Raw genomic sequence first — 13,521 nt, 5'->3', positions numbered from 1 at the left:
AGCACCACCTGCCAAGGCCAAGAAGGGTCTGCCACCTAGCAAGGGCAAGAAGAGGACACCAGCCAACATGGGGAAGGAGGCACCAACAGCCAAGCAAGGGAAAGAAAAATACAGCAGATGGCTGAAGCAAGGAGGCACCACCATCTGCCAAGGGCAGGAAGGGGCACAAAATACCAGCCATGGCACTTCAGCTGTCCGAGGCTGCAGGCGAAGGCCTGGAGGCTACCACCGCCACTGACAACACTGCCAACTGCAGCACAACTGGCATCCACTGAGCAGCCGTCACCGCCGGCGAACAGTGTGTAGTGGTGACTACATGGGCTGCAGTGCGTCCTGGCCCCTGCAACACCTGTCGGTGTGACACACAGGTGAGAGACTGTGGCCTTGCCCCATCCAGGATGAAGCACACTGGGCACAAGGCCCCCTCCAGACCCAGTGGAAGAAGGCATCTACTCAGCCCCTCCTTGCCAGGATGAAGCACACTGGGCACAAAGCCCCCTCCAGAACCAGTGGAAGAAGGCATCCACTCAGCCCCTTCTTGCCAGGATGAAGCATACTGGGCACAAGGACCCCTCCAGAACCAGTGGAAGAAGGCATCCACTCAGTCCCACCTTGCCAAGATGAAGCGCACTGGGCACAAGGCCCCCTCCAGAACCAGTGGAAGAAAGCATCCACTTCAGAGACTGTGGCTTTGCACTCCCCAGGACCAAGCAGTGTGCAAACCACCCACTTGAGAGACTGTGGCTTCGCACTCCCCAGGACCAAGCAGTGGGCAAACCACCCACTGGAGAGACTGTGGCACTGCACTCCCCAGGACCAAGCAGTGGGCAAACCACCCACTAGAGAGGCTGTGGCTTTGCACTCCCCAGGACCAAGCAGTGGGCATGGAGCCCCCTCCAGGCCAGCGACGTTGTACCATCTTCCGGCTGAGGTGCCCCCCCAATCTCTGTCCCCCTGGGTGGCTGTATGTTTTCGACCTGCTTACCCTGCAGTGTTCTCTCCGTATTGAGGCAGGAGTCAAGTGTGGTCTTGGCCTATGTGTTATGGCCCAGTGGGCCACGGACATTTTGGAGTGGGCATTGTCCCTCCTTTTGTATATATTGTACATGCTGTTTATTGTTTACGGACGCATATATCATACTGTACTATTACACTCATTTTACTCCATTCCTTTTGTCCTTGCGTTATTCCTGAGGGGTATGGGCTTTATATGTAATGTTGTTGCATCTGTTTGTGTGTATGGTGTTGTGGGTGGGGGTGGGGGTGTTGCATGTTGCATGTATGTCTCTCTCTTTTTCTTCCCCCTCCCTTGTGTGCTAGGTTCAGTACTCACCGTGGTCGTCTTCGCCGGCGTTCGTGTTCATGGTGTATGAGAAGGTACACAAACATTGGAAAAAAGTGCAGCTCGGGCTCCATAGCGTTGTGGTTCTTCCTTGAGTGTCGAGTGGTGAGTTGTTTCCTTTCAGTGTTCTGTTTCCGCTGTGCTTTTGATGGCGTTGGTACCATCCCGGAAAAGCTGGTGGATAGGCGTGTTGTAATGCTGTGGGCGGTACATTGTCTTCCGCCTGGCTGTTGGCGATTATCGCCACGGTGTTTGTTGCTACCGCTGTGGCGGTCAGTGTGGTAAAGTGGCTGTTTGTGTTGGTGGTTTCCGCCATGGTCATGATTCCATTTTTTTTACCGCTGGCCTATTGCCGATGTTACCTTCGCTTTATCACTGACTGCCAGGGTTGTAATGAGGGCCATAATCTCAGAAACAGAGAAAATATAAAAGCTCCTGACAGATATACTGATTCATGTCCCTCTTGTTTCTTTCAGGATGCACTGGATAGACATAGCAAGAGAGTAGCCCAGTCAGAACAATGTCCTAACTATGTGAAACCAAAGAAAGACTCACAACAGTCTTCAGACAAGAAAGAAGACAAATCCCCACAACAAAAGCCACAGTTTAAAAAGAAAAAGGCAGCAGCTATCAATGGCAGCAAACTTGATAACATTTCTGAAGAACAATACGTGGGTAGTGACCCTCCTCTATAGTGCTCCAGAAGTCACAATATGTTGCAAGAGTCTGAAAGATCATCTGGATGTGACAGCAACGAATTACTTTCTTGCAGTCGAGACTGTGACGGGTGCGTTCTCCCACCCAACAGGATTTATGATTTAATTATCCAAATTGAGGGAGACACAGAACGTCTAATATTTTGGGATGGACGTAGTTGTGATATCCTATTGGCCGAAAGAGACTAGCCTCCTGAACATGTCTGAAAGCTCCCACATGGGGAAGATGTCATTTTGCCTTCTTTCTCTGATCATGTTCCAGAAGCTGTAAAAGAAGCCTACGCAATCAACTGGGCACCTGCGCTATATCGCAACCATGTAGGTTTGGATAAGGATTCTCCTTATCATGTAATACCGATTAGGTCTACAACCCAGCCTCAGCCCCAATATCCTGTTGAACACAAAGCCAGAGCTCCAGTGAGGAAGATCCTCACTCAGTTCGAGCACCAGGGTGTATTTGAGCCCTGTGTCTCTGCAATTAATAAACAGTTATTCCCCATTGCAATACCCGACCATTCATATAGAATATTCTTAGACTACAAACACTTAAACAGTCACACACGCACATACGCAATACAAAATTCACACAGCACTAATTGACAACATAGTGCACAAAAAATAGAAAACATCCTTTGATATTTCCAAAGGTTACTTCTGCCAAAACTGAAACATGAAAGTCGGGACCTGAGTGCATTCTCATTCGGCTCAGAAAAATGATTCTGTTGTTTGCCCCAAGGCTACAAGAACAGCCCAGGGTTTCTTTCAGCCGATGTAACATCAATACTGCATGATATTGATCCCAAGGCATTGTCTTATGTGGGTGATATCTATCTCACAGGTGACGACCTCAACATTCATCTTGCCAGGGTCGATTGGATCATTCTAGGATTCACAGCCCACAAATTCAATTTTAGGAAAACTAAAATAGCCTGTCTCAGTGTATTGTTCCTTGGATATGATCTATCAAATGAGGGCAAGAGCCTGGCAATGCACTTTATAGAAAACATTTGCTTGACTCCAGCCACCAAATGCTATCAAGAAACTGCAGCCTTTACTTGGTTTCTTCAGCTTTTGGCAGAACTTACATTCCTGACTATGCTTAACGCATAAAACCACTCTATGATTTAGTTTGCCCAGATTTCTCAAGCAGACAATGGACAGTTGACCACACACGCATCTTTAGAGGACTACAACAGGGCATTCTAGAACCTAAGCACTTACACACCCTTGACAACAAAACAAATGTGATCATCAGAATAATTGTTGATGCCATTGGCTTGACTTCTGTCACCCTTAACAAATGCAACACAGTACCCATAGCATATCAATCACATTTATATTCCAACGCAGAGCAATGAAATGGTAGCTTGAACTGTTATTAAAGACTTGCTGCTCTTTAGCGGTACAAATTTGGTTACAGCATTCCATTCAGACCAGGGCCCTGCCTTTGCCTCTAAGGCATTCAGGGACACCGTGAGGACGATGGGTGTCAAACTCCATTGCTCCTCACCCTACCATCCTGAGGGTAATTCAGTTGTGGATAGGAGGAATCAAGATCTCAAGCATTCTTTAACAGCTAGAGTATTAGGTTCAGGCAGAAGTTGGCTTCATCACCCATATGGGGTCCAGAGAGCACTGAATAATCTGCCAAGACGGTCCTTGGGAGGACACACTTCTTATGAGGTCCTCTTCGGGATACCTATGTATGTCCCGGATCTAGATGGCCCTGATTTGGTGGCAGCAGATACACCTTTTGACATAAATGAATGTCTCACTGTCTTACAGGAGCTTGAGCAATTTTGTGATGATAATTCAACTGCCAGTGCTGCCACCTTCTAATAAGGGATTTGCCAACAACTTCTACACCCTGAATTCCTAAAGTTGGGGATTTGGTTCATGAGAAGATTGCTCTAAGGAAGGAATTTGACCCATCCTACAGAGCACAAGTCCCAGTCCTGGGAATACAAGGCACCAGAACAATCATCTTACCACCACTGCTAGGCAATAAAGCAAACAGATTTGCCTCCATTGACAACATCAAACTGCACCATGTGGCCGATCCTGCACAGTATACCCAGAGGTCCCTTGGGTAGTTCCTGGTCCCCTCTCACTACCCAACAGGAAATACCTCTTCAAAGAAGAAACAACAACTCTTTTAACTACACCAGCATGTACAAAAATGCTACAAATGCCTCCTTGAATATGGGGAGGGTGGAAAATGAGCTTTTGCTGATTCCTGTTACCACTTCACTGACAACAACTGTCCAAGATGTGGCTGTCATCTACTCCAGAGCAACACACACTGACCACACTATCTAGTATGAACCTCCATGTGAAGTGGATCTGTTAGAAAAGGGGTCTCTACTTGGCAGAGGTATACACTCTTGTCCAGGTAGGGACCACAATCCTAGTCAGGGTACATCACATACAATTTAAATTATCCTGTGCCCACCCTCTAGTAGCTTGGCACTGAGTAGTAAGGCTTAACTTAGAAGGAAATGTGTAAAGTATTAGTGTCATAAATCATACAGTAACACAGTGAAAACACTACAAAATACACCACATAGGTTTAGAAAAATAGATAATATTTATCTGAATAAAATAAGGTCAAAACAACAAAGATCCAATAAGCACAAGTTGAAATATCACTTTTAAAATGTTAAAAGAGTCTTAATCCTTAGAAATAAAGAGTTGTCTCTTTGTCACACAGTAACTGGTATGCGTAAAAAATAACAACGCACAATGACCGCAGAGGAGGAGCTGCGTGGAAAAATAAGGTACTGTGTTGAATTTTCCCACGTGGCACAGACGATGTGTCGCTTCTCTCCACGCTGCAAAGGGTTTGCATCATTTTTCGGCACACAGTCTTGGTTCCTCACTGTGATGCGGGGATATTTTGACACCCAGGATTGATGCGTTGAAAATCCTTGATGCACTGGAGGAAGGCACGGGTGCTGCATCGATCCGGTAGGCGATGCATCTAATTTTCTGTTGCAAGGCAGGTGATGCATTGAATTTCCAGTTGGGAACTCAGGGCTGCGTCTTTCCAGATGGCTGTGCGGCAATTTTTTGGCCCCAATGCAGGCTTTGCATCGATTTCAACAGGCGCTGAGTCGATTTTTGACGTACAAGGAGTTTCTTGAAGAGATGAAGTATTTGGTGGCCCTGAGACTTCAGAAACCATGAGGCAAGATCAATTCAAGCCTTTGGAGAGCACTTTTGGGGAAGGCAGAGTCCTTCTAAGCAAAGTTAGAGGCCAGCAGGGCAGCAGGACAACAGCAGGGCAGCAATCCTTCTCAACAAAGCAGTCCAGATGAGTACTTTGGGCAACCAGGCACCTCTTCTAAAAAGGTGAAGTTGTAGGTCCAGAAGTGTCTGGTTTGTGGTTTGGTGGGGTCAGAGACCCAGTTTATATACCCAAAAAGGAGATGAAAGGTTAGAGATCCTAACTGAGTTTAACATCAATTACCTCCAAAGACTAACAGCCTTTAACTTTAAAGTGGGAGTCTAAGTTGTGTAGCCAAGCCAACAGTTGCGGAAACTCACTTGTGATAGAAGGGACATCGTAGCAAAACAAAACATGAACTGCTAGAGGGAATACTATAACTGAGCACCCTAACCAAATAATGAATTTTATAAGAAAGGTTGTAAAGAATGTTAACCCAACTGATTAATTTCACTAGCTGTTTATATATTGTTTCTTTTAGGATAATATGCTATGAATTTACCATATGCACGCTGCTTTTATGGCTTATAGCTGAAATAAAGAATGTATTGTTGTACTCAAAAAATGCCTTTGAAGTGGGTAGGGGAGACTTCAAAGAGAGGTTTTGAAGTGCACAAGTTTCACTTTTAGCTCAGTCCTGTCTGACAGGGTCCCAGTGGGGGGGGGAGTTAGCAGTCCACTGTGTGGGGGCAGGCTGCTGGCCTCTGAAATGTAAGTGTCAGTCCCTCCACCCTTCCAGCCCAGGAAGACCCATTCAATATGCAGATGAATGGAGGTGTGACTAAGTGTCCTGTGTTTGTGGTTGTCTGGGTGAAATGCACAAGTGAGCTGTCAAGCAGCACAGACAAAACATTTATTGGAGACAGGCTGTAAGGCACAGATGGTCTAAGTGCAGAGAAATGCTCACTTTCTAAAAGTGGAATTTCTAAAATAGTAATATAAAAACCAACCTCACCAATAAGCAGGGTTTTCCTTTACCATCCTGGCCATACAAATATGACCCGGTTACCCCTTTCAGATCAGAATCTACCACTCAAAAAGTATAGGAGGGCAGTCCTATTGCTAGTCTATGAAAGGAGCAGGCCTCACAGTAGTAGAAAACTAATTTAGGAGTTTTTCACTACCAGGACATGTAAAACATATATGTACATGTCCTGCCTTTTACTACATAGCACCCTGCCCTATGGGTTACCTAGGGCCTACCTTAGGGATGACTTCCATGTAGAAAAAGGGAAGTTTAAGGCTTGGCAAGTACTTTTAAATGTCAAGTCGAGGTGGCAGTGAAACTGCACACACAGGCCTTGCAATGGCAGGCCTGAGGCATGGTTAAGAGTCTACTTATGTAGGTGGCACAATCAGTGCTGCAGGCCCAGTAGTAGCATTTAATGTACAGCCCTGGGCACATGTAATGCACTTTACTAGGGACTTATAAGTAAATCAAATATGCCAATTGGGTGTGAACAATTGTTACCATGTTTAAGGGAGAGAGCATATGGACTTTAGCACTGGTTAGCAGTGGTAAAGAGCGCAGAGTCCTAAAACCAGCAATACCAGTGTCGGAAAAGTGGAAGGAGGCAGGCAAAAAGTTGGGGGATGACCACCCTAAGGCTTTCAGGACTGACAAGATCCATTCACCAGTAATGCACCGGATCCTGTGTTTGCAGAGACTACTTCTGGTTACTTCATCGACGTTGCTAACTTTTCTTATACTTCATCCTCTCCTGCAGCTGAAAATGTTTCAAAGACATGTAAGCTGTACATATGGCTTAAAAATAACTATTTGGTGTATCCATGGAATTATCTGTGGATATTTCTGACATTGCTTACCTTTCTGTTATGGATTGGTTTTGTGACTGTTTTCTTTCTCCTTATAAATGGTCATTATCTTCCTGAACACTCTTCTGTTGAGCCAGTGGATGAAGTTCTTACTCCATATCTTTCCTCACATAAGGTCCGAAGAGACTTGTCCCTTGTAAACATTTCAGCTGTACCAATTGTTTGGGAAAAAGTTCCATTTCATATCTACCGGCTTACTAAGGTCATTCACATTCCATATGCCTTTTAAAATTTCTATGACTGATGTAATTACACCTGGTGTTGTTTCCGATGACTGGGATGATCAAACAGTTGATTCAATGCTTGCTGAACTGCAGGATTATACTGTATTTGAAAGTGATGATGTGTACTCTAACACAAAGAATTATGGGAAAATGTTTTGTTATAATAATTGGGTAAATTTTCACCTGCACTGACCAACAAGATATAGATCAGAATTTAATTATACACAGTGGGAACACTGTCCATCTCCGCCTGTGGGGAGTCCAAAGATTTTTTTTTATTGGGAATCAGGAGTTTGCATAGCCTTCTGGCTTTCAAGCATGTGCCTCTGTCACCTAGTGACTTTTAACCTAGTTAGCCTGCTGTGTTGTAGTGCATTTATTTAATTATTTCTTCCAAGATGGCTGCTGTGATTATAGTTCGGAAGATGTTTTGATTTCACGTTATCAGTGCCACTCTGTGAAGGCGTCACTATCAGCGTCAAGGACAAGTGATATACGTAGCTATTCACATTATGTCCCTTTCCCACTTATGTGGGACAGGAACATAATGCGCTTTGAAGGGAATTGTTTATATAATTGCCGCCCCAAGGCATGCCTTCTTATATATTGTTTGGGAACCTTCCTGTGTCAGGGGTCCTACAAGATCTCTATAAATACATCTCATGCAGACAAGGTTATCAGAGGGATTCCTACCAGATGCCATCAACGCTATCCATGCTACACGTCACCTTGCTGCAGACCCAGCCTTCTTGTCTCCACGGAGTCTGATGAAGAGACCTCATTCCCAGGTAACAAGGGTTGGGGGCACTTCTCATGGACATGGTACTGGCAGTCTAGGTTTATCACACCTACCTCTCTTTAGGTTAGAGATTAGGTTCTCCATGCTAGGGTTTTAGGGATGTTTTACATTTCATTTATTGCATGATGGTGGGGGTCTTTATACTCACGACTCTCGTTTTTACAATTTTGCTTCTTGCACTGTTTATTATCCTAATCATTGCAGCTCATGCATTGACAGTAGAATGCAGTCTTGTTAATAAAACCAATTGAGAACTTTTCTGCGCCTCTTTCATTGCCTGAGTGTGACTGAGACTTGTTGCTCATGTGAGAAAAGGGTAATCTCCGTTTAACCACGACTCCCCTGGGATGTCGCACTCTTGAGTCCATGCGTAAAGACTGACAGAAATCACCTTTTACTCTTTCGGCTCTTGGTGAGGTACTGCTGGTGAGCCGGGAGGGTTGGGCCGACAGTTGTAGGATTGGCCTAGTTACCTACAACCAAAAGTGCTGTCATCCCTAAACCAGCCATCCTGCCTAGAGCAAGAGCCTAACTACGAAAACAAAAACATGGAAAAATCTTGTAATGACTTTTAAAAGTCTACACCACTTGTAACTTCAAAAGGAGAATAAGGGAAAGCCTAACCAATTCAGTAATCCTTCTTGGTAGGAGACATGTTCCGTCCAAAGCCCAAAAATAGACAAACGTTGGTAGGGCAGGTGGTGGGAGTGAGGATTTCCACAGACAACCGAAGGAACACGGACGAACGTGTTCAAAGTTTAGGTAAAAAGGAATAAATGGTCAAGGGTAAGATTAAAGAAAAGTAGAGGACAACACTGTTCTCACTATAGAAAATAAGCTAATTTCAAAATCAGTGTTTCTACCGGATATACAGTTTTCTGGTGTAAAACATAAACGTAACAATGTATTTTGAGGACCGCTCCCCGAGCACCCCTGGGGCTGTACACAATCCATATGTTCCCATTGAAATGATGCCTTCTCCCTTTCTGCATTCTCCTCGTCCGTTATTATCTGCCATCACTTCCACTTCCCTACCCATACTTATCTGAGCTCGTCCATGCTCCTAGCTGACATTTCTGGCTTCGGATGTTCCACAAAATAGAAAGATATTATATTATATTCCTATTGAGTTAAGACATACTGCCGAGAAGTCATAAGGCCGGCTCACCATCCTAATCCCTGACCTCTGACCCCTCCAACCAGCTAATGACACTGAGCTTCTGAAGGCGCAGGGCTGAGCCTGATAATGAGGGTTTAGAGCACCTTTATCCAGGGCGGCCGAGACAGATTAGCGGGGGACAGGATGTGTTTGGAGAGCGCTAGGATAACAAGGGGTGCCAAGAGTCGACTACATGCATCTCATGACGAGAGCTGCCAGCCGGTCAAAAAGCGAGCAGAGGGAGGAGGGGGCTGCTTCTTAGATAGGCATTTTCTAGGTGTTTGACGTGTGAAAGCTGGGAGGCCCCCCAATTAAAGTCTCTTCCTAAGGGTGTCCAAAGTTGTATACCACCTTGCATTTGTGTGGTCGTGACAGTGCACTCACAGTGTTCACTTTGTCCATGTAGGAGTCAATATTTCACGAGTGTGTTTGTTCATCTGTATGCTGGCACCTGAATTTTTCTGTGAGTGTGTCTGGGCATGAGCCAGAGGCCTTACTTGCATGATCATACATGTGCATTTGCGCATTACCATGTGTCTCTGAACGTTTTCATGTCTGCCCTTGTGGAAGTGCGCTGTTGCGAAATTCTACATGTGTTTTAATGCACGTCATGTTCTCTTCTTGGGCTCACATGTGTCCAACCAACAGACCTTGGTTTGAACAGCGGTCGAAGCTTATTAAAACAAGCAATTACAAACCGCTAAAGAGGGAGAAGCAGGCAGCAGGAGAGGGAGAAAAGAATACCTCAATCACGTCGGGAGTACCGGACGGCCACTTATTGTTAAATCAATCAGTGCTTGATCCCTGCTCCACGGACAGGACCGTAAATTATGCCAGCCTGAAATGGACGAATCATGAGGCTGTAAAGAAGAGTGCCACAAAAGCCAACAAATAGTGAGGAACAGGTGGGCTCCAAGTCTTTTACTAACTACCATAGTGTCTCGCAAGTGATAGTCAAGCGCTGGTGCATGCTATTGCAGACTCGACCCTAAAAATAGACTATGGGAAATTTGGGTAGGCTGTAAATCACAAAATTCCCAGAGAAAGCGTCTTGGAGTTTGAGTGCTCTCACGTAAGGTGAGATAACTTAATAAGCCCAGCGTCGGCTATACTGTTGAGGGGCCGAATCAAATTTCTACGCGCAAACTCAGCCTCTTATCCATTAAAGGAAGTTTCTACGACAATAAAACTTTTTTAAGTCACCAAATGGATTTAGGCTACTTACTACTATGCATGACCTGATAGAGGGTAAAACATGGGTTGTTTAGAAATGGGTGGGCAGAGTTTGTGACATACGAGACGAGAACCAGTGTCACTGCCTGTCCATGTGACTGAGGCACCCAGGCTTTAACAATCAGGCCCTTTCTTTCTCCTGGGAGAACCTGGGCTTTCATTCCCGCTCCTTGACACTTTACACAAAAAGGGCCTCATTTTTTCGAGGCCCTTACGCCAATGGAGTGTCACTTTTAGCGATGCTCCGGTGGTGCAATGCCTTGCGCTTTATTAACAAGGCAGCATTAAGCCAATTTTTGTGGCTTAACGTCACCTAGTAAATACGGCCCCTTCACATGCATCACTTAGCGTGGAAGGAGAGTACAACGAGTGTTGCTGTGGGCATTCCACTGCAACACCCATTGCATTTTGACGCCACCCCAGATTTACAAGGAATCTTAAACCTGAGGCAGAGCCAAAAACGAATGTCACCCCAGGGGTGGAGTTAGCATGGTGCAACAAACAGAATTACTTTTATTTCTTCTTGTTTTTGCTTTTTCTGTGTGTGCTGCATTCTGAAGCACGCATGGAAAGAGCAAAATGCCATGAATAATTATTTATGTTTGGGAAGGAGCACATAAACAATCATGAAATAATGATGATTTGCTACTCTTATGTTTGCTGCAGAATGTAGCACACATAGAACTAGCAAATCACAGTGATTGAGTGTTAATGTGCAGGAAGGGACACTTTCCTGGACATAAATAATAATTCCCTGAAAAGCAGGCACCCTTGCACTATGGTGCAAGGGTGCCTGCGTTGGCGCTAGGCAGCTACCTTTAGCACCAGTGCTGGGGGAAACAAAGGGGTGCCCCTTATTTTTGTAGATATGGTGCCTCCCTTTGTGTCTGAAATTACGCATTGTGGTGCTGCGAATTTTGGCACAGCGCCAGGCTGCGCTACTTCCTCATAGATGAGGCCCAAAGAACTCCTCTCCCCTCCCCTTGGGTCTTTGACGGTTACAGTCAATAGCAGCATCCCCTTTTACACAAGCATTGTCAAAGTCAAAATGGCTTAAAGTAAAAAAAAGAAACACACACAATGATGCTATTTTGTGAGCCAAGTTGTACAGCAGCATGTGCTGCTGTGCAGCATGGAAAAACAGCAGGGGGTGTTTGGGTGTGGGTGGGTGTCAACGCATCAGAGAGCGGGAGAAGGGCTGTGTAGAGTGGGTGGTGGGGAAAACATGAGCAGGATTGAGATTTACTTTTGGGCATACACTAAATAAGAATGTATGTCCAAAAGTAACAAAAGAGTACCTACAGGTGCCTGTGGCAAGTGGAATGACACTGGCCACAGGAAGCAGTACTTGGCCCATGCGCCATGGCATAGACACAAAGAGAAGCCCCAGGAGGTGAGGACGAACTTCTGGCCATGGTTAAGTAAAGATGTGGGAGACAACCAATGGTAAGTAGAGGTAAGTAATGTGCGGTCTCTAAGCAAGTTTTAAGACTTTTTTTCCGAAACAATAGCTTTCACAGAAAGCACATGCACACACACGTAGGCGAAACGTAAAAATAATACACTGACACATAAAAATCATATTGTGTGCTGATGCCGCCTTCAGTCATGCACATGTAAACAATTCAATGTTTGGAAATTTTAAATGTGATATAACGTTGTACCATGATGTAACGTTTATATGGTTTGTATCATGCATGACTTTTATGCTTGAGATAAAGTACTGTGTACGAATGTCGTCACATAGTCAACCATCTAAAAGTTCAATATTCTTATTAGCGTATTATTAATGATAATTGTTACACTTATTATGCATTGAAAAAAGAGATGTAGCCTACCCTAAATTTTGCTAGTTGTTTGCACCTGTTTCCCTTCAGCACTAGTATTTTCACCACACACTGGATCATGCAACTTTACATGACTTTAGTAGATAATATATTGATTTTTTAGTTTATTTGGTAGGAGTCTGTACAGTTCCTGTCTGTTCTGTCCGCTTTCCATCCAGTGGCGGCTCCTCCACTATGGCAGAGGTGGATCGTCGCCTCCCGCCAGCAGCAGCAGCATCTGCCAGGTTGGAGGGAGCAGGCACAGGCTCCCAGTCTGCCTGGGAGTGCTAAGCCAGGGCACTCCAGCCAATCCTGATGCTGCTTTCATGCTGCCGGCAGCATGAGAGCAGTATTCGATTGGGTGCAGGGCAGGCTGGGAGCCTGTGCCTGCACTGGGGCCAGAACACCAGCGTGCGGAGCGCCTCAGATACGTTTTTTTAATATAATTTTTCTCTTCCACCCCCCACACCAAAGTCCTATCCCTTTTCCGCGCAGCATGGTGATCTCAAAACTAGGAACTGTTCTGAAACAACAGCCATAGTCATAGTCATGAAGAATGTTTTTGTTTAGATAGTTGTTGAGCTGATGGGCTGCGCAATGTTCTTTGACTTTAATTAAAGAACTGTAAACCTCTGGGGGATTGCTAATTAGAAAAGTAATCTCAAACAGGATTGGCTTTTATTAGGAGTGACTTTGCATGCCGAATTTTAAGGCAGTCACAGTCACTGGCAGTCGTCTATGCTGGTCCAATAGAGGCTGAAGTAGCATTTTATTGCTGTATCGTGGATGGCTTCTGTAGGTTTAGCAGAGGATCTGGATAGTCTGCTTGCATAGTGTGACATTGCCAAAAGAGAAGGTCTTCTAATGGATCCACTTATACAAGGGGAAGGATCCCATGAATCTGTGCTGGAGGAAAGCTGTTCGCTGTTGTTCTTGATTGAGATTAGCGAACATTTCAGGGTCCTTGAGACAATTCCCCCTACTCCCAATCCACAGACTCCACCACAGCGCAACCTGGGTAAGAGGTGGCCAAACATTCTTTTTAGGCTTTGTGTGTGTGACTCTCTAACAAGTCAACTTCCCCTATTTAGATTGGCTCTACCAATCGTCTGCTTCATCAGTCTGTTCCTTGCAGGAGCAAAACAAGTTGTGAGACCTCA

This window comes from Pleurodeles waltl, chromosome 9 (genome assembly GCF_031143425.1).
Source record: "Pleurodeles waltl isolate 20211129_DDA chromosome 9, aPleWal1.hap1.20221129, whole genome shotgun sequence".
In the NCBI taxonomy this organism is placed as follows: Eukaryota; Metazoa; Chordata; class Amphibia; order Caudata; family Salamandridae; genus Pleurodeles; species Pleurodeles waltl.
The sequence above is the reverse complement of the archived record's forward strand: the minus strand, read 5'-3'. Positions refer to the sequence as shown.